Source organism: Micropterus salmoides, unplaced genomic scaffold (assembly GCF_014851395.1).
Source record: "Micropterus salmoides isolate LMB-PRFRI ecotype aquatic unplaced genomic scaffold, ASM1485139v1 Ms_hic_scaffold_10, whole genome shotgun sequence".
Classification (NCBI taxonomy): Eukaryota; Metazoa; Chordata; class Actinopteri; order Centrarchiformes; family Centrarchidae; genus Micropterus; species Micropterus salmoides.
Window position 1 is genome coordinate 15,430,683 of NW_024040041.1, and position 19,609 is coordinate 15,450,291.

General features: G+C 39.1%; 1 protein-coding gene across 1 annotated transcript in view; it reads left to right on the top strand.

Annotated features, from left to right (window-relative positions):
• The first annotated feature begins 468 nt into the window (after positions 1–468).
• Positions 469–19,609, top strand: part of LOC119887974 (protein phosphatase 1 regulatory subunit 29) — a 51,107-nt gene continuing 31,966 nt past the window's right edge. Inside the window, exon 1 of the mRNA XM_038698480.1 lies at positions 469–684. The gene's annotated coding sequence lies outside the window, so the exon portion shown is untranslated. The remainder of the gene's footprint in view (positions 685–19,609) is intronic.

Sequence of the window (19,609 nt, forward strand, 5' to 3'; positions counted from 1 at the left end):
TTTTTTCTCTGTCTGACTGTAGTCTCAACTCATCTATTCATCCACAATGCCACTCCTCTGCCTTTCCAATTTCTTTTGAAATCCTTTAGAGCCGACTGATTAATTATTTACTGTTATTTATCTATTTGTCTCTATTAAATATAGATACATTTCAACCAGGAGGTATTTCTTTTAGAAACATGTTGAATTTTGTTTATTTGCATGTTTGCCATTTATGTCTAACTTGAATTCCATTCACTAATACTCAGATTTACTGGTTAATGAACAATTAAATAAAGTAAGTGACTGTGCATAATAGTTTGAAATAGCTTGTTAATCTACAGGAAATTAGAAACAAAATTAAACATTAAAGCATGTTTTGAAATGAGCAGTGTTTCTTTTGATTGCAGTGTGATGTTAAATTCTTCTGGGCTGTTTATAACTCTAACGTCTCTTGTTATTGGTATTATTCTTTTTTTTTCAGTTCACCTGTAACCCTGGCAGAACCACTGAGGACCTAGGAAGAGCAAAATAACCAACTAAATTTGGTGTACAACCTCAAACACCTGCCAACCTGCCTCCTGCCAACCTTCCCACACCAGAAGTTATTCATAAAGGATACGCTGCAGACGAGAGAAAGGAGCACTTTTGTGTCCTGACAAAGATAGCCGAGGAGTGAGAGAAGGGGACAGAGAGAGGATACAGGTAGATTCTTTTATATAAAAACTGGTTTTACCATGGACTCCTTTGCATGACCAATAGCTTCAGACATGTGTTTCTATATTGTCATTCACATGTGTGTTTCCCCAAGGATATACCATGTCTGACCCGTATGTACTTGTAGATACACAAAGCCCATACCAGTGAAGATATAATCTTACGTGTATGCAACAATACAAATTGACATGACCTCACTGTTACACATGTGCTCTGCTTTACAGTAGCCTGGAGCTTTTTGTCTGTATGTATATTTGCATATGTGCGTCATGAACGTTACAGTGTGTGAGGCTTTTGGCATACAGTTTGGCAATGGGGTGAAAGCATTAGTTAGTGTCTTCACAGGCATGTATTAAGCCATCTTCACTGCCTTTATTGCTCTGATTTTACAGGCAACACTGTTATTAGTGCTGACAGTACTTCACTTACCACAGCTATTATATTCTGTCTGTGTACGCATATGTGAGTGCGCTGTGTGTGTCAAGCAAAAGAAGTAATTGTTGTAATTATTTCATCTCCGTTCTCTTTCCCGCCTACTGTGCTTGTGTTGGAGAAAAACTGACTACTCTAAGACAAATGTAACCTCAACTCAGTTTATCTACCTTTAGCACCATATTGTGGTGATCATATGTCATTATATGAATTGCTGCTGTCAGGAACAGACTTATAATCACCCCGAATAGTCGAAAATTCAATGCTTCGATAGAAAAAGCCTGATTCGACTGCCAATCTCGTATCTTCACAGAGGTGTTGTGAAATGAGGATCATGACATTTTGGCTATTTGGGGGGGCCCAGTGTCTGATATTATTATAAATCTTTTTAAAGTGTGTGAATAAATCCAAAGTTGTAAAAATAATAAGTAATAATACGCCTCAGTTAAGCTGTAAATGCACAGTGTAAGTTACAGTGACTAATGAATAGAGACTGCAGCAATTGGCCTGATTAAAAAAGTGTGCACCAGTTACAATTTAGGATGTATCATTTCTAATATCTTTGCATTGGTAAAAATGTATTTATTTATATACAATTATTGGTCCCTATGCCTTTATTGTTTAGAAATGTGACTAATCAGTTGGTATAAATTTGGTTACATTACATTGAGATTGATTCTTCCTAAAGTCTTTCCCTTATCTCCACTGTCTGTCAGCTACTACCAATGCCAAGGTGTGTCAAATTAGATTAAGATTAAATTAAGAGCAGGAAAGGCTACAAGTCCTTCAGAATTTCTAAAAATTAAATGTTTGGAGACACTTTGGACTTTTGAAAAGAGACACGGTACATGCAGTTTCCAAAATAACCCTAACCCTATACAGGCAGTGCGACTAACCTAAAAACTAACTCACCTGAAGTGGCGACATGATGTGAGTGTGGAGAAGTCTGCCTCCCCCTCCCTCTCAGATTCAGCGCTAGCTATTGCCCCAGATAAATATTTTAGAGGTTAAAAACAAACTGCATAAATGAGATGCTTACGTAGTTGAAGTACTAGAGAAACCATGTGAAGTAATTTATGATTCAGTTAATTTATCATATAATCACATCATTCTCTGTACTATATTGAATTGCATAGCTTATGCTTATTATTTTGCATTGTGTTGTATCTAGGGCTTGACATCAACTTTTTTGCTCACAAGCCAATGTGGCTCGTGGTTTTCCAAAGTCACACAGCATTTTCACTAGCCACATTTTTGTTATTGGGAAAATACGTTTTATATGATTAAAGATGACTATGTTGTGCTAAAATTGGTGTGCAAAAATGTACTAATTTTATCATTAGCTCTGATAAGGTTTTGTGTAAAGCTCCTTTTTTGAAAACATGTTTGAAACATAATACTTAAACACATAAAAAGAGTAGCTTCTTATTGTATATAATGAAAGGGCTGTGTGGGTGTAAAAAAAAAGATAAAAACTAAACTGAAAAAAAATTGTCATCAGAAACAGCTTTAAATACTGTAATACAATAAAATGATCTGCATTAGAAATAAGAGTAAAGAATAACAAATTATTTTTGTCTAAGAAAAAATCCACAATTAAGGCAATGGGATCAACATTTTATGTAGGCCTATATAATTTTTTGTGCACTTTTGGATTGTTTGTTTTGCATCTGACTTTCCTCAGAGCACTTACTGGATTTATGTTGATCATCATGAAGCTCTGGTAACTCTGGGTAACTGTAGATATGTCCACCTGAAACAATACAGGTCTTTATTTTCCAGATTATTCCCATACAAACGCATCTCCTGTTTTCCTACATGGCATGAGTATTTTTATTTAAACATAGAATCAACTCTGGAAAGGTAGCTGTGATATGACGATGCAATGTGACATAAGGGCAGCCCTGCTAGTAGTTGTTTTTTTTTTCTTTTTTAAACACCACCATGTCCCTTAATCCTGAAGATATCTATGGTCCTGAAGATATTTTATAGCATTTAACAGCTCTTTCCTCCTGGCTTTTCTCTGTTTCACCTCTGCCTTTTCTCTTTCTCTCCTTTGCATTTTTTCTATGCACACTCACTCAGTGCGTGTTGATGTATGTGTGGTATAATCTCACACGACTGTTTGTGAGATTATACCATCAGGTTAAAACAAGACAGGAGGCTGACAGCAGCCCTCAGTCCGACGGCCAGTTTGATCTCCACAGTCAACTTGTTTACAGTGTTGTCGGTCAAGACAATAGGCTTCATGAATGGACCAATGAGCAAACATGTGCAGTTAGTACTCATGGGAGTTGTAGTGTCAGAGTGTCAAATTGCAATTTGTTTGTAATTTCAGATGCCAAAGTGGCTAGTGTGATCCGCCATAGCTGAAATCCACCCACCATGGCTGAAATGGGTCCTCTACAAGAGGCCTGGGAGTTTCAGGGTTCTGCACAGCATCTTAGCTGTTCCTAGGACTGCACTCTTCTGGATAGAGACTTCAGATGTTATACATCTGATGTTAAATATGTTAATCTGTAATCTAACGTAACAAAACCACACAGTCATTAAAAGGGACAAAACAACCCAAAGCCAACCCCTAAAGTTTAATAAAAACATTACAGAGAAAGCCACACCCAAGAAGACAGAAACAAGCAGTTATATTGGAAGCGCTAATACTCCAACTTTAGTGTGTTGCTTTGTCTTTAATTTGTAAGTCATTTTGGTGTGTGTTTGTGTATGTATGGTTGCATGTGTACACATAAGACTACCTACCGATATCAGATGTTACTCTCAGTAGCTGTTACCATATGGAAATGTATTTATTGGTGCACACAGTTACATCTGATAGTGATACAGTCACATACATAAGTAAATCCCCTTTTTTTTTTAGATTGGAAGATTTTTGTTTAGTCCACGTGTCCAACTCTCAGTGGGCTCTGAGGATGGCACTCTCAGTTAGTCAGTCATTTCAAATCACTTGGCCCCGTCAGGTATAGGAGCAGAATGGCCTCTAGGGGCCCCTTATAGGGCTTTTTGAGTCTGACAGGAGCACCAAAACTTTTTGATGCGTCTGATTGACAACTAGTGAGAGGAAATGCACTTAATAGCGCTGCCCAGGACATAGTGAGCGCATTGTTGTCTTTCTTCTACTGTATATTTAATGAACTAATAAGTTTGCATTTCAAGACTAAATCAATCCCCTGTGAATACAGGCTAACTTTGAGTGCTGTTCACATAGATTGAGGATAAGTTCCCAGTGCAATTCCATTAAAAAATCTGACCGTCTAGGTGACAGATGCAGTACCAAAGACACATGATGGAATAGTGTAAAACTACTATTACAGGGATGATTGCAGTGAGCCAAAGGCACATCATTCCAGGCGTGCTAAAGAGAGGATATTTAGACAGAGAAACTATTAACCGTTATAGGCTATTAAGGGAGGCAATTATTGACTTACTTGATGGGATTCAGAAAGACATTTAGCCTGCCACTCTTAAGATTTCAAAGTCATTACCAATATTGTTCTGTTAACACTTCAGCTGTTTGCATACGGCTCCTTCCAGTCATATGTTGACTGTGCTCATGCACTATTGTTTCTTGGAGGGAAGCACCCCTGGCCTAATTAAACATGAAGGAAAGTAATAATCTATTCTGTAACCCTTTGTCAAGCAGGTAACAAACCATGCCCTGATGCTGTAAGCAGCTTGAAGAAGTTCATCCTTGTGATGACTGCCTCACTTGTTAATGTGCGTGCACTCAAAACTGACAGAATTAGTTGAACTTGCTAAGGAAATGCTTGCTTTTGTTGTTGTATGTTCCATGTACTGTATCACCAATCCCATGGTGCCACACTTAGCAAACAAATACCTGAAATAGTGAAAATTAGGCTTTTGTGACTGCAGCAGTGTGAATGCCAATGAAGATGAGATTGTTACAGAGGGAGCTGTTGCACTGGGAGCACACAGGACTCACACTGTGTATTTATTCTTATAAGAGCTGACCAGTATAACCGCAAATGACCATTTAGTAAGTAAAGCAGAATTTTAGGTTAAGAGCCTTGCTTAAAGGCACTTTAAGCAAGGCTTAAAATTGCAAAGTGGACCTCCTCACAGGAACCTGAAAGAAAACAAATAATCAAATCTATTAAGGGCTATGAAAATAAGATGTATTTTTGTGAATGTGAATGAGTGTGTGTGTGTGTGTGTGTGTGTGTGTGTGTGTGTCTTCAACATGGCTGTAAAAGTACATGTGGAACTACTCAAGGCCAGTTATTTAGACTGTGCTTCGAGACTATACAGTACATTTCAGCTGAGGCCAAGGATGTGCACTCCTGTTCAAGCACTCATTTTCACTAAAATGGGCCCTGTATCCACTCATACTGATGCAATAGTGCACACAAACACCTCCACTACATTCAGAGAGAGGGAAAGGCTCACTGTTGATGAGGGATGGATGTTTTTGCATATGCAACAGCCCAAGTGTCTGCTTACATTCCGATCTACCCCATTTAACCATCAATCTAGCAAATCCTGCTTTAATTATGAGCCATGCCTCCTCCTCCCCCAAAACTCAATCACAACAAATAAAAGAGCCTTTTCAGCTATAATGGGATTATTGATTGGGTGGCAGCCTAGAACTGAGACTTTGTGTATGTTTCATTCTGGCTATGTGTGTATGCAACAACTAGGCAATGTGTCCATGTATTGTTGTGTGTGCAGTTCAGATGGACATTTTTTGTGCAAGTCTGTGTGTGTGTGAGAGAGAGAGAGAAAGAGCGAGAGAGGGGGAGGGAGAGAGAGGGAGAGAGAGAGAGAGAGGGCTGAAGCATTAAATTACCTCACAGTTTGAGTCTCATCAAGGGTGTGTCATGTTTTACTGATGAGTTCTGAGCCTATTTTGATGGATACCCACTAAGACTTTCATTACTTTGCTTTTCTCATTATCTCAGATGTCAAAGTGGCTGTAAATTGTCCTATGTGGGTACTTTTCGTCTTGAAAAAGTTACTGCAGCTAACTTTAGATTTAATTGCCACTAGTAAATTTGCATCTCAGGTAGCTGAGAACCAAAATGGCACCTGTAAATGACCTTTTTGAGACCTTTTTTTTATTTTGACTCCGTGGTGATTCCTATTTCTCAAGTTTTTTGCTCGCCCTATCACTTATGCACATGCACATTTAAATTCTCTTTAGCTGCTTTTTCACTGCTGCCAACCAAGTTTCAACACAGGCCTATTTTAAAAAAAAAAAAAGAAAAAAACCCACTCAAAACCATTAACTTGTGTCTGAATTGGACCATACCAAAACCATGTTTTTTTGTCTTTTTAAAATGTTTATCACCCATACATTGCTCAAACATGTTCATATCCGACAGATCTTAGCTTAGTGTAACTGTACTTAAATTTACATTCTTGTTTGTAAAACATTAGTCAACTGATTGTTGTATGAGCATCTAGGCCATCACTTACTGGCACTACAATTTGCTGAAAATTACACCCACTTACCCAACTGTGGATACCTCGCAATTATATATGCCAAATTTGCTGTTTATATCTTTTGCCACTTTGTATATAATTGCACTGCATTAACTTTTCTGAGAAAATAAAAAAAAGAATCTGGCTTAATGTCCTACATTGATGCATGCATGTGCGTTTATGTACGAGTCCAAACATTTGGATTTTAAATCATGTTCTGACTCATTAGTTATAAGCACACAATATTTGCTCAACACCCGCGCTTTGGCTGCCCTTGTATAACAACAGCAACAGAGTACAAGAAAACAGAGCTGCAACCTACTGATATTATTAGACGTTAGTGGAGATCTGCACTTAAGTCATGTCTTTTCCCACTGTGTGTTTGTTTAAGATTGTGTATTGCAATGATGCATGCAAATTGAAAACAAACTTCAATTCCTCATCTTATGTCCTCTTTTCCAGTCTCCTCTTTCATACAGTCACTATCATTGAGTTCACATATGCAGGCTGTTGATTAAAATTCAACAGTGAGGGAGAATGGTAAGAGGACTTACACTGTTTATATGCACAGATCTATCGATCTGCACTCACACCACTGTCGTCTATACCTCTGTCTGTCACCGATATCAGTGGGGCATTTTCTTTCCATTACTTTTTTCTTTTGCTTTCTTGCTGTTAAGCTACATACATTTTTACTCCCCTACATCTCTTTGTGAAAAACAGTGGCTGGTGCTCTATTTCATATTCCACCTTGCCTCTCTCGCACTTACTCTCTTTATCTCTTGCTGGTTTACTGCCTCTCCTACTCCTTTTTTTTGTGGTGTTACTGTGGCTGCCGGTGTGCCAGTATACTGTGTCTAGCATTTACTAATCCTGCTCACATTAGGTTACATCACTGGCCCTTTCCTTTTTGATACAGTATTTGCACCACTCCTGAGATGAGAGATGGTAAAACAGTATGTTACACACATAACACACACACACGCGCGCAAATTAAATATTTATATAAATATGCATCAAAAGTCATGTTATGTTGTGTTTTGTCTCAATCCAATTATCTTTCTCCTGCTTAAAATCAACTTTTTTACTTCACATTTTTCCTGGCTCCCAACATTGTCCCTCATTCTTTCCTTCCACTCTTTGAAATGTTAATCCGCTTGCCAGGTCTGTTGGCTAATGAAGCTGCAACCTTGAAGTAATTATTGGTGCCTTGTCTGTGTAAGAGTGCCAGTGACAGAAAAAGAACTAAAGAGAAATAGCAATTATAAATGTAACTGCAAAAGAGAGAGACAGTCCAATATGGTTCTCAAGGTATAGTGTATCCTCAGTACACTGACAATGTAATGTATCAAGCTTTACTCTCAGTGCTACAGTGGTTGCTGTAGCAGACACCAACTATCACACCAAACTATCACTAAAATCACACATAGATACAGTACAATGTTCCACTACCCCCGTGGGGACATCTCATTGAAGTAATTCATTCCCTTGTTCCTTAGTCTTACATTAACTTGAATTTTAGCCACATCTTAACCCTCAAAAAGCAGTCTCTACCATTGGGGTCTCCATGGTGACACTTGTCCCCCATGGGTTAGTGTGCATTCAGGTTAAAGTCCCCACCGAGATATAAGAACATGAAACTCACACACACAGCCTGTAGCCTGTTTGACTACCCTTAATTAGAGAAGAGAAGAGAAAAAGAGAAGGGAAGAGAAGAGACATAATGGGAGTGGGGGGAAGGGTGAAATGGGGATGATCTGAGAGGAGATAAAGAGAACAGAGGAGAACGCAAGACATGAAGAGACATCATTGCTTTGATAGCAGGGGCATGTACATAACGTGCAAATGAAGAACATTTAAGTCTGAGAAAGAGCAATGTGTTTTTGTAGGAGGAGAGTAGGAGGTTGCCCGAGCATCATTTTATCCTTGCTAATCGACGCTGACATTCACATTACGGCCCTGCTCTCCACCAGATGAAAACAGAACATTTTCTAGCGTCATTTTCTAGTACAGGCGAAAGGGGAAACTGTTAAAATGATTAATAGAAAAATAGCTGGTTGGTTGGTTTTTGGTTGTGTATTAATTTATAATCTTACTGTTTGCTGATGCCTGATGGTGAACTCACCAGTAATGATGCGTTCTATGATCCATTTAGTATTTTATACTTATGCTGGGCAAAACTTCGGTGCAAATTGATGGTTTTTAAGCATCAATTTACTGCCTGACAGACTAGAGCAGGCAGCCAATCAGTTTGTTTATTATATATTTTAATCACATGTTCAAATTTCCGTTATTGGACAGGAATTTACGAATGGACATGGTCTTCATTCCGCTGGACCTTATAAAATAACTAAACACAGTTTGGTCATATAATTCACCAGGAGTGTTACCAGCAAACCAAGAGAGTGGGAGAACACAAGAGAAGAAACAGCAGGAGAGTATTAGAGAGAAAGAGAGACACCCCATATGCAGCGAGCCATACATGTTGCATAAGCTGACCTATCTAGTGCTGTAATCAGAGCAATATGCTTGCAACAACCTAATCCAGAAGCAACTGCTAAACAATAGCAGTTCAGCTAAAAAAATATATATTGTGACTGACAGTCAGAGGTTGAAGCAGGGGAAAAAGAGAAATAAGATCAAAGAAAGAATGAAGCATCATTCAGACAATCCTCCCATGGTGATTTTGTGCATCTACACCCAGCTTGGGGTTTTTCTTTGAGTGCATTTGTTTCATGGGCAGATACTCCTCACAGCAGGGAGTAGTGCATATGTGTGAGTGTATTTTGATTGGATATCTACCATGTATATTTTATGAGTGATGTGACATTTCTAGGAGCATGTAATCTGTAACGTTCACTGTTCTCAGGAAAAAGGGGGAAGTAGGTGGGGGATGGGGGTTTACGGAGATCAGAGTATGGCCGTATATGTCTACTAAGGCCTTAATAGCCTACGCCGTTAAACAGGCTGTTCAAGTGTCTTCTGTTTCAGTGAGGTTTCACATCCTCCAGACACTCTTTGGCATCTTAATTGTCATAACCAACATCAGCAAGTGTAGCTGTCATTGTACAGTATCACTAGTATCAACTACGCCAGTTACAGCAGGGGTGAAAAAAACCTATGAGGAATATAACTTATTTTGTTCTTTGATTCCCCATGCACGACTCTCTGGAGCTTCCTGTAGTCTAGATTCTCTGTCTTCTAATAAGGGAATGTGATATGTTGAAGTGAAGAGAGCATCAGCAGCATCAGCAAGAATGAGGACACTCATTACCTGCCCTGTGGAGAGATGTGAAACCCGACTGAAATTAATCAAATACGTGGGTATTAGTAAGATATCGACTGAGAGGCTGCTTTTAGTCTACTTGAAGCTATTACTGTAATAAAAAAAACCAGTTTGGAGAGAGAGGTCCAACGCCGATAGCTGTGAGGGAATCCACATGTTGTACCTGGCAAGTTAAATAGAACGATCACAGACTGCCTTTGATGGTTGCTTTAAATTCGTTGATGGAGGTTCTTCCTCAGTCTCTTAACCAAGTGCAGAAATTTGACACTACTTTTACTTCTGGACTGACATGCGACACCCACTGGTGTAACGATGAATGATATTAGATATCTCACTTCTTACAGTCTCACCGTTAAGAAGCATCTTTGATATCATGCAATTACTCGGCTGTCTGCGCTCAATCTTATTTATCAGTGTGATGACAATGGTTGTGCTATGTTGTGTGCATATGTGTGGAACTGCAGTGAAGTGGTGTTTATGTTTGGCCCAGTTGCTTAGATTACACATCTGTTTGAACAGAAACCACTGATTGTAGTCTCACAGCTCTGCAGAGTTTTTCACCGTGTTTATGACATGAGTAGCACCGAGTCAGACTTCACTTTCAGATATACTGTATTTTATTTTTATTTATCTTATTCCATTTTGAGACGATCTATCTGTACATATGAACTTACAATAAAATTACTTTATGAAGCAATATGTGGCCTATTTTAACACCAAATATTGTAATAGCCTAATGAATGTCTGTTCACATTACTTTTGTAAAACAACTGACAGACACTTGCAGAATCTAAAATCATGCAAGACACAGGACTGATGTGATGATGTGCTCAGTAAACAAGCAAGCGTCTCAACTTGGTGTACACATGCCAGATTCACGGCTGCTGTGAAGAACTGAACTGAGGTGTCACTGATTTTGAGTTCAGCTCCCAAGCGATGCTGCATTTTATCCAACCTTTTGCTCTGTGCTGTTTTTCATGTCACTCTCTGCTGCAGCCTTCTACTCAAATGTGCCATTAAAAAGTTTGGATATACAGTATTTTTAGAATAGTTGCGGGAAGTTATTACTGGGCCATAATTTGTGTGAATGTGTGTGCAGTGGGGTCTCAATTAAGATGCACACACACACACACCACACACACACACACACACACACACACACACACGCGCACACACACACACACCTATCACCACCACACACATACATAGCCAAGAAGATGAAACTGGAGCACTAAATGAGGAACAGTATGTCGTCTGAGACCTAGCCCTGTGTTATTTTAAACCTGGGAAGCATGTCAGGGTTATATTATCTAGGTAGCCTAGAACGAGAGCGACCTGTTAGTTACTTAGTGCACACTGCACGGGTTGGTAAATAGGTGTAAAGCCCTAAAAGTTGTTTAAAAGACAATCCAACTCACAAACTTTGCCACAGTAAACAATATAGAGACAGAGAAGTTTTGCAGATCATTCAAGAGTGTGACATATTACAAAATGTAAGGTTTTCTTCTGTATTTTACTTCTGCATGGCTAGTTCTGAAGGAGAAACTTAAAAGTAACTCTCATGCCTAGTATATTGTAGCAGTTGTTGTTCCACTTTACTTTTCAGATCAGATAGTATACAGTCTTGTGTAAGCATAGTGTTGTCACATCTTGAAGCATTCATTTTTTCAACAGGGAATTGTAATGGTTGTGGAAGGCACATACTAATTTTGTCATCCTGCCAAAAGGGGTGTCAGATCACAAAAGGTGTCGTTCTAGAGGGCATGTATTTTGTAGTTTCATTTGGAGTACTTGCAAAATCACATCATTCTCTGATGTAATGCTGAAAAACTCGGAGCCATTCTGCTGTATTCCCATGCTCTAGTAATATCATTGCCATTCATAGAAGCCAATTTGCTTAATGGATCATCGACATCGCACAACTACTCCGTTTCATAAAATGCATGGTGGGGTTGATTTTGATGTTTGAGTAAGCTTCCATTATTATGAGGAGAGAGAGAGCATTGGCTCACTGACTAATAGACTGACTAACCTGAATGTTGCTTCTGAACTTGCCTTGTGCCTCAGGAAAAATGCCTCTCCTCCTAGTATAGAAATATATATGAAGTTCAGGATCAGGACCACGCCTCTCTCTCCCACTAATTCAGCCACTTACGCCTTATTCAATTCCTCCAATCCAACCACCTGTACTTCACTCATTCCATCCACTTGTGCCTCTCTTATCCAATCACCTGCACTGCGTATATAAGCCCGTCTAACCCCTTTCTCTCCTGTTTCTCAGTTCTCACATCTCTCCCCCCCAAACCCTGTTTCTCAACTCTTTTAATGGGCAGCACAGTGGCCCAGTGACAACATTGTGGCCTCATAACAAGAAGGTCCCGGGTTCAGACCTCAGTCAGCCCAGGCCTGTCTGTGTGGAGTTTGCATGTTCTCCCCATGCTTGCGTGGGTTTCCCCCGGGTGCTCTGGTTTCCTCCTACCATCAAAGACATGCATGTTAAAATCCATAATTCTGCTATAACAGGAACCACAGGGGGTTGATAAGCAAGCCACTTATTGAGACAAGCCCCCACACTGAGTCTCGATCTTAGCCGCGCCAGCCACCCATCTTAAACAACCCCGTTCATCCCTCCATTCTTGACCCCTACATCCCTCTCCCCTTGATCCCTCCATCATAAATACAACTCATTATCCAAATAAACTACCTTTTAATACCTCACATTGGCGTGAACTTTGTTAGTGAAGTAAGTTTTTATTTCCGTGTAATTATTCAGTTTCAGTTCAGTGTCATTTCTCTGCATAACTACACAGACTGATATGTTGTTTTTAATTCTGATGTAATAAATGGGCGTTGGCGGAGAGTTGTCTTTGTGACACCTGGCAAAAATTACATCCTCTGCAGGGGTCATTAGAGTTTTCGTCGTTTCCTCCATTTCATATCCTGCTCTGAATAGTTCTAGCACAGGTTTAAAAATATGACTACATACACCTTTCTCATGTGAAAGTAGTGAAATGCAGAAATACATTAATTACACCAATCACGCTGCTTGTTATTACTGTGTGCTTTTGCTAAAATTGTGATTTATATGTGTGCAATCAAGGCCCACTTGGCTTACAAAACAGTGAGAATGTGGCAGCGATCATTAGCGTTGCAGTCAGCAGTGTATGAAGCCATTGTTATCACAACCAAAGCCATTGTTCTTCCCATCCAGCGTCTGTTTCTGTATTATCACAGGCCATATGCTGATATGCCTACATGCACGTATCATCACAGGGAAAAAATACTGTCGCCCACGGACAGAGAGAAAGAGAGGACAGGAAAAACAGTAGATAGATAGATAGATAGACAGACAGACAGACAGACAGACAGACAGACAGACAGACAGACAGACAGACACACAGACAGACACACAGACAGACAAACAACTGCTAGCACTCCACCTTGTTTATTTGAAAACACCACCGTGTGCATCATCCCACCGAGAGTGGGTGCTGGACATTGTTACTGCTCTGAGCAAAGGTACATCTATTGATTCCCCCCTTTTTAAAATTGGATCTCCTGCGGTGGCTTGCTGGAGGGTGTCAGGTAGAAAAGAAAGAGACAGAAAATAAAACAGACATAATTATGGGAGCATAGTCTTACCCCCGCCAAGCTGTCAGTAAGGTGTAAGAGAGTGAGGTCGAGAGAGATTGAGAATAACAGTTGAAGTGATAATGACGGCTTCCAAAATTTCCAAAGCAGCCCAGGGGACAATAGGAGTTATAATGAGGCTTGTTTTTGTTATCTGTTTCCCAGTGTCAACTCAAGAACAGCTGTTTACTTTCTCCAACATTGTTCTTTGTCATCACATGCTCTCCCTGTCTCTCCTCCTCCCTCCCCGTTTCTCCCTCTTTTTCTCACTTTTTTCCACTAATCACAAATGCTTTCCCTCACTCCCACACTTTCTTTTCTCGCTCTGTCTGTTATCTTTTTCTCCTTCTTGCTTGGTGCCAGTTCTCTCGGCTTCTTTTCTACCTCCACCCCCCTCCCACAGCCCTCTTCTCACCATCTGACCTCATCACCTTACTGAAGCAAGGCAGATCCATGTCTTACTACCTTCCATCCACTTTCAATCTTTAATTCATCTCATCACACCTTCTGTAGATGCACACATTTGGATACAGTATAGCTACTTCTCTCCCTCACATGTTCCCTTTCCATCCCCCCCTTTCTGTGCCTGCTTGACTGTAAAGACTAGCAGACTTCCATCCATACATCCATCGTCAACCGCTTATCCTGCGTACAGGGTCGTGGGGTCTGGCAGACTTGTGAAAAAAAAATTAAAATACTAGAAAAAGGCATTCTTCCCTAGATGTAACTTTTGAGTGACAAAATAAATGTTAGAAGTTGTTCATACTTTTAAATAAAAATCTTCAAATTACCTTACTTTTACTCCAAAAATAAAAATAAAACAAACTTCTGTCTGTGGTAAAAAATGGTAACATTTCTAAATTGTAATTGCTTCATACACACTATATTCCACATAAATGAGACCAAAGATGAGTAAAATGTCAGAGCCTTTTCACATAAATAATAATAATCTCACTCTACTCTCTACTCTTTTTATCAGGGATTTATACTTTTATTACTTTTCTAATTCTATCTGTACGAATGGGTAAAGGTGCAGGGGTGATTCTGATGACAAAAACAACAGTGCTGCACCAAAGAACCCTAGTTCATAGTTTGCCATATATTTCTGTATGAGAATGTTGGTAGAATTAAATTTGATTGAAATGACTACATTTGATTTACGCACCTTTCTTGAAGACTCATGTTGGGCTGCTTGCATTGTACTGAAGAATCTGGTCGCAAGTGGGAGACTAATGGGTCCCAGTTCAAAGGGGAGCACCCAAAGAAAAGAATGAAGACCGGGAGATAAAGAGAGAGAATGAAAGACAGGTGAGATGATCAATTAAGGGGGAGCAGGGTTAAGAGTGGAAATCAAGGAAGATGGAGTGTGTGGTCGGAGTAGAGGAGAGAGGGAATGGAGTGCGAATGTAAAATACTGGAGAACTGTTTTACTGCGAGAACAGAGGAGTGAGTGATCATGCAATTGGGGTGAGAGAGAGAGAGAGAGAGGGAGGGTGAAATGGTGATAAATCTTGTGAATGTAGTCACAGGCTCAAGTATTTGCAGTTCTTTACTCAGCACTTGGTGCCAGTAGGGTGCATACTAGCCTGGCACTGAATGCTAAAAGTTAACTTTTTCTTATAATTGGTTGTCACATTCATGTATGTGTGGCTTTTTTTTTCTTCATAAACTCACAACTCTTAAGCACAGGAATATCTGAGGACAGTGACATGTCAAAAGAAATCCAATGTGTGCCCACGTCATGTTTTTGACAAGGCTATAAACAAGATATCCAACGAAGGTTAAAGTCAAGGGCAACTGGACTTGGATGAAGATACTGGAATACTTTTCCAGTATCTTCAACCAAGTCCAGTATATATAACCAAGTCTAGTATATCTCAAACAAAATCAACACTTCTATAGCACACATAGATCCAAATGCTATGTATATGCTTTTCTTACACACAGGTTTGATATTTAGCTCAGTGTATCTGTGGAGTAACTTCGTGAGGTCAGGTGTAACTTCCTGATTAACCCGTACTACGAAAGGTGGGTAGGTGTTAACCGAGGACTATTGCCATGGCAATTTACGCTGCATCTCTAAACTGCTCTGAGCAGATTTTGTTAACTCAAGGTTACCCTGTATGCGGACTACACACCACATCTGTACCCAGTGTTAATGATGAGAAGTAGACTTTTAATACACATGACTTGATAAAATATATTTATGTTTCATCCTGACTAGTTCCACTGCGATTGCAGCTGAAATTAAGTTAGGAAACACATCAGCATCAGCGTTATACAGCGAGCACTGCAGCCTCAGTGATTTTAGGGAGGAGATCTTAATTAAATAACGGGACAGTTTCTTAGATGTAGCCCATCTGTAGCCTATAATTTAATTATCCTAAGTGTTTTCACATATTTAGATTGACTATTTTAAGTGTTCAAAAAATATGGAGCCAGGGTCGGGGTTAATAAACCAAGAAAAAAAAATCCTAGATGAAAGAGGGAAATTTACAAGAAGAAAAATTGGAAATTCCCTGAAATTAATGTCACAAAAGAAAATCAAAAATCACTCTGGTGTTTTCTCCTGAATGCGCCCAATCCACGGCAAAGTCCCTACGGTACATGATAGTGATTGTGGGCTAAACTCATGAGTATTTCCTCACTGCTAAATTTTTACAATTGTGAAGTCTAATATAACTTTCCAGTGCATGCATAATACACTGCAGACATGTGTGTGTGATGTTGCAGCCTTGCAAAGTGAAGTTTCTCTCATAAATTTGTGACTATAATGTCAGAGAATATTCAAGTTTTTTTATCTACAAATAGATTAATCTTGGAAATTAAATTCTGATTATTAGGACTAACCCTCTCCGCTGGCACCATTTTTTTCCTATTACAATGGACCCTATGTGCAGTTATATCTTTACATCTTAACATTTACATTTACATTAATAGTCCATAAACCTACATAATAGAGATTTGAACTACAATAAGAACACTGAAGATAATTAGGCTACAAATTTACTGCTATTTGTGGCCAGCCGCCACGATAGATTTGCTGTTAAACTTGTCTTTACATTCATAATATCTTGACACTACCAACGTGCATTCCTCTGGAGAAATACGGAGCATGCACCGTTGTGAAAAAACACAGAGTTAACACGGACTGACCAACATCTTATCCACCGTCGTAGTACCGTTTAACTCCGTGTAGGCGGCCAGATTTTGTCAATCCTGAGTTAGCCTGATAACCCCGAGTTAACTCTGATTAGGTTGAACTCCCTTCGTAGTACAGGCCACTGAGCAGCTTGTAATGTTGACTAATCCCGTGTACTGAGTAATGTGTGCGTGTGTCCAGCTGAGGAGCAGTGAGTTCATTAAAACATCTACTCACATCTGGAGCTACTGTTTAATCCCAGAAACAAAATGTACCCTTCTAGTTTAACTCCCATTGTATCTGTGTGTGTGTGTATGAATGTGCATGTATAGTATATAGTATGTGTACAGGATATGTTTTTATAAGCATAACTTGCTGTGCACACAGTGTTTATTTACATGTGATGTGATAATAGCAGGCAGAGAAATGCCTATTTACACAATGTGGTTAGAAAATGTTATGCTTGTGGCATTTTACAATATTGAATTGGAGACATTACAATAATTACCACAAACAAAGCAGACCATCCTTTAGATGTTTGACACCCTCTGCTAACCTTGTGTACTCTGCAATTTACTCCCTCTGGGTCAGTCTTTCCAGCAGGAAGGGATATTTTAGACTCAAACACAGATTACTCAAGGGGCAATAGGGCATTAAAGGGGCTATATGTAGTTTTTTAATTAAACCACTTATCAATTAATTACTTTTTTACTGCCTATTTGTGAACATGTTGTTACCTCACATAAAAATGAACCACACTCCTGCTTTCTTGGTCCCTTGGAATAGCCACTATTCTGCATCCTATGTGAAGGAATGTACTGGATGCAATGCATTTTGCGCTCCCAAGCCTCTTGCCTACTGATTCTGAATGGTACACACAGCAACACCACATTTGAAGTCTGCTAACACCAAAAAAGCAACTGGCTCCCAGCACAACAAAAAAGTTTCATGTGCTGAATCCCGTCAGGCCAAACAAGAATTCACAATAACTGTGATATTAACTGGGATGCTAATTTTAGCTAGCACAAAACATGCTTAAAACCAAACTTCTTTTTGCAACTAGTGGAGTGGTCCTCTGCTGGCCATTAGATAGAATGCAGGTTTGTTACTTCTGCATGGATTAAGAATTCAGAGGTTCCCGCTTGTATTGGACAGGTAAACTAATATTGCTACAAAGAATGTGAAATATATTGTGATTTTGTGCTTCAGTTGGGTCATGTTAAGAGTTGTAACGGTATGGCTTTCCACATTATTTCACTAGCTAACACAATCGATATTACTGTCCTATGTACCACAGTCAAAGTGATTTTATTGTGCAAAAAATGATGTAACGGTACAAAACAAATGTGGAGCAATTTATTTATACTAGCCTATAGTGATGCAAGGCAGGGGCAGCCAGCTACTTTAGCATGGATCACGCATTTTTTGCTTCACAACGTTCAATTACATTTATTGTTGTTTTAGCAACACTCAGGTACACAGATTATTTGCAATAATGATACAATAAAAAAATCATACAATAATGATACATAATGGCACTGGACAACAAAACAGTGGAAGACCCATTCACTACAGTAACATTACTTTCACAGTAACAATCTCATAGATAATATTCAGTCTTGCTCACTAACTGTCTTCATTATCAGCCAATAAATCACAGTTATGTTCACTTTACTGAGTGAAAGATGCACATGTCGGCTAAATGCAGTCAATGTAACATTCATGTAAGGAGCATGGATTAGTTAAAAATATTACTGTACTGGGAGTTTAACTGAGTTTCTAGCATGTTGTGTGATGCCGTCTCTTGTTATGTCCCTCATGAGTTTGAGCACGTGCAGGAGCACAAGCTTAGGAGCGTAGTGGTTGTAACTAATTGACTTCATGGAACATTTGTCTCTATTTAAGAAATGAAAACATTTGCAGAAACAATGCACTTTGTAAGGAGCATCCACTGCAGCTAAATGTTAAGGCCAGTGCAGGTCCTCAAACAGCTGCTAGACTGTGGTTTCATATCAGACTCTGTATGGAGGATATATGTGAAGACCTACAACTTCTGTGTAGAAAAATCTGTTGTTTATTTTCACAAGAAGTTAGCACCTAATTAATTTATGTATAGAAAATAGACACATTTTAGGATGAGAGTCCCGCCCTGAACACATGTACATGCTGACATGTACATGCTGACATTTACCCACAGTCATAGCGCCACCTGCTGGCAACAGGAAGTGACTTTTAACGAAGCAGCCCCCGCCGCACGTTTCACCTACGTGCACGAATTTTCTGTGGTACGTGTATCTTGTCCAGACGCACAAAAAAGCCTCTTGGAGCGATGCCCTAAAACCAACAGGAAGTCGGCCATTTTGAATTTTACGTCAAATTTTGGATGATTTGCACACTTCGTACTTTAACGAACTCCTCCTAGGGATTTAGTCCGACCGACCTCAAATTTCTGCTGTGCCTTCTAAAGGCATTGAAGATGAAAAGTTGTGCTATCTGTGAGTTTTCGTCAATGGGCGTGTCCGTGGCGTGGCGTCAAAGATCAAGTCTTCGCCATGACACAGGAAGTTGTTGTAACTTCAGTGTACATGCGCACATCTGAACCAAACTTTACGTGCTTGATAACTCTCCCACCCCGCTATGGAGGACCGATCCTGACACAGTCAGAAATAAATACAAAAATAAATAAGTGCTAAATAAACAAATAAGCATCCAATTAAATACACAAAAAAATAAAGTAAATAAATAAATGTAGGTAGTAATTAAATTATACAAGGAGACATAAATGTATATATTTTAATTAGTGCCTTTATTTATTCACCTTTGTTATAATTACCTTATTTATTTATTCTCCGTTATAATCTTCAACTTTATTTATTACTATTTTTTAAATGTATTTATTTATGTGTGTGTTTTAATATTTTTGTCTGTTTTATTCTTCCTTTGTGTTTATTTACCTTATTTATTTT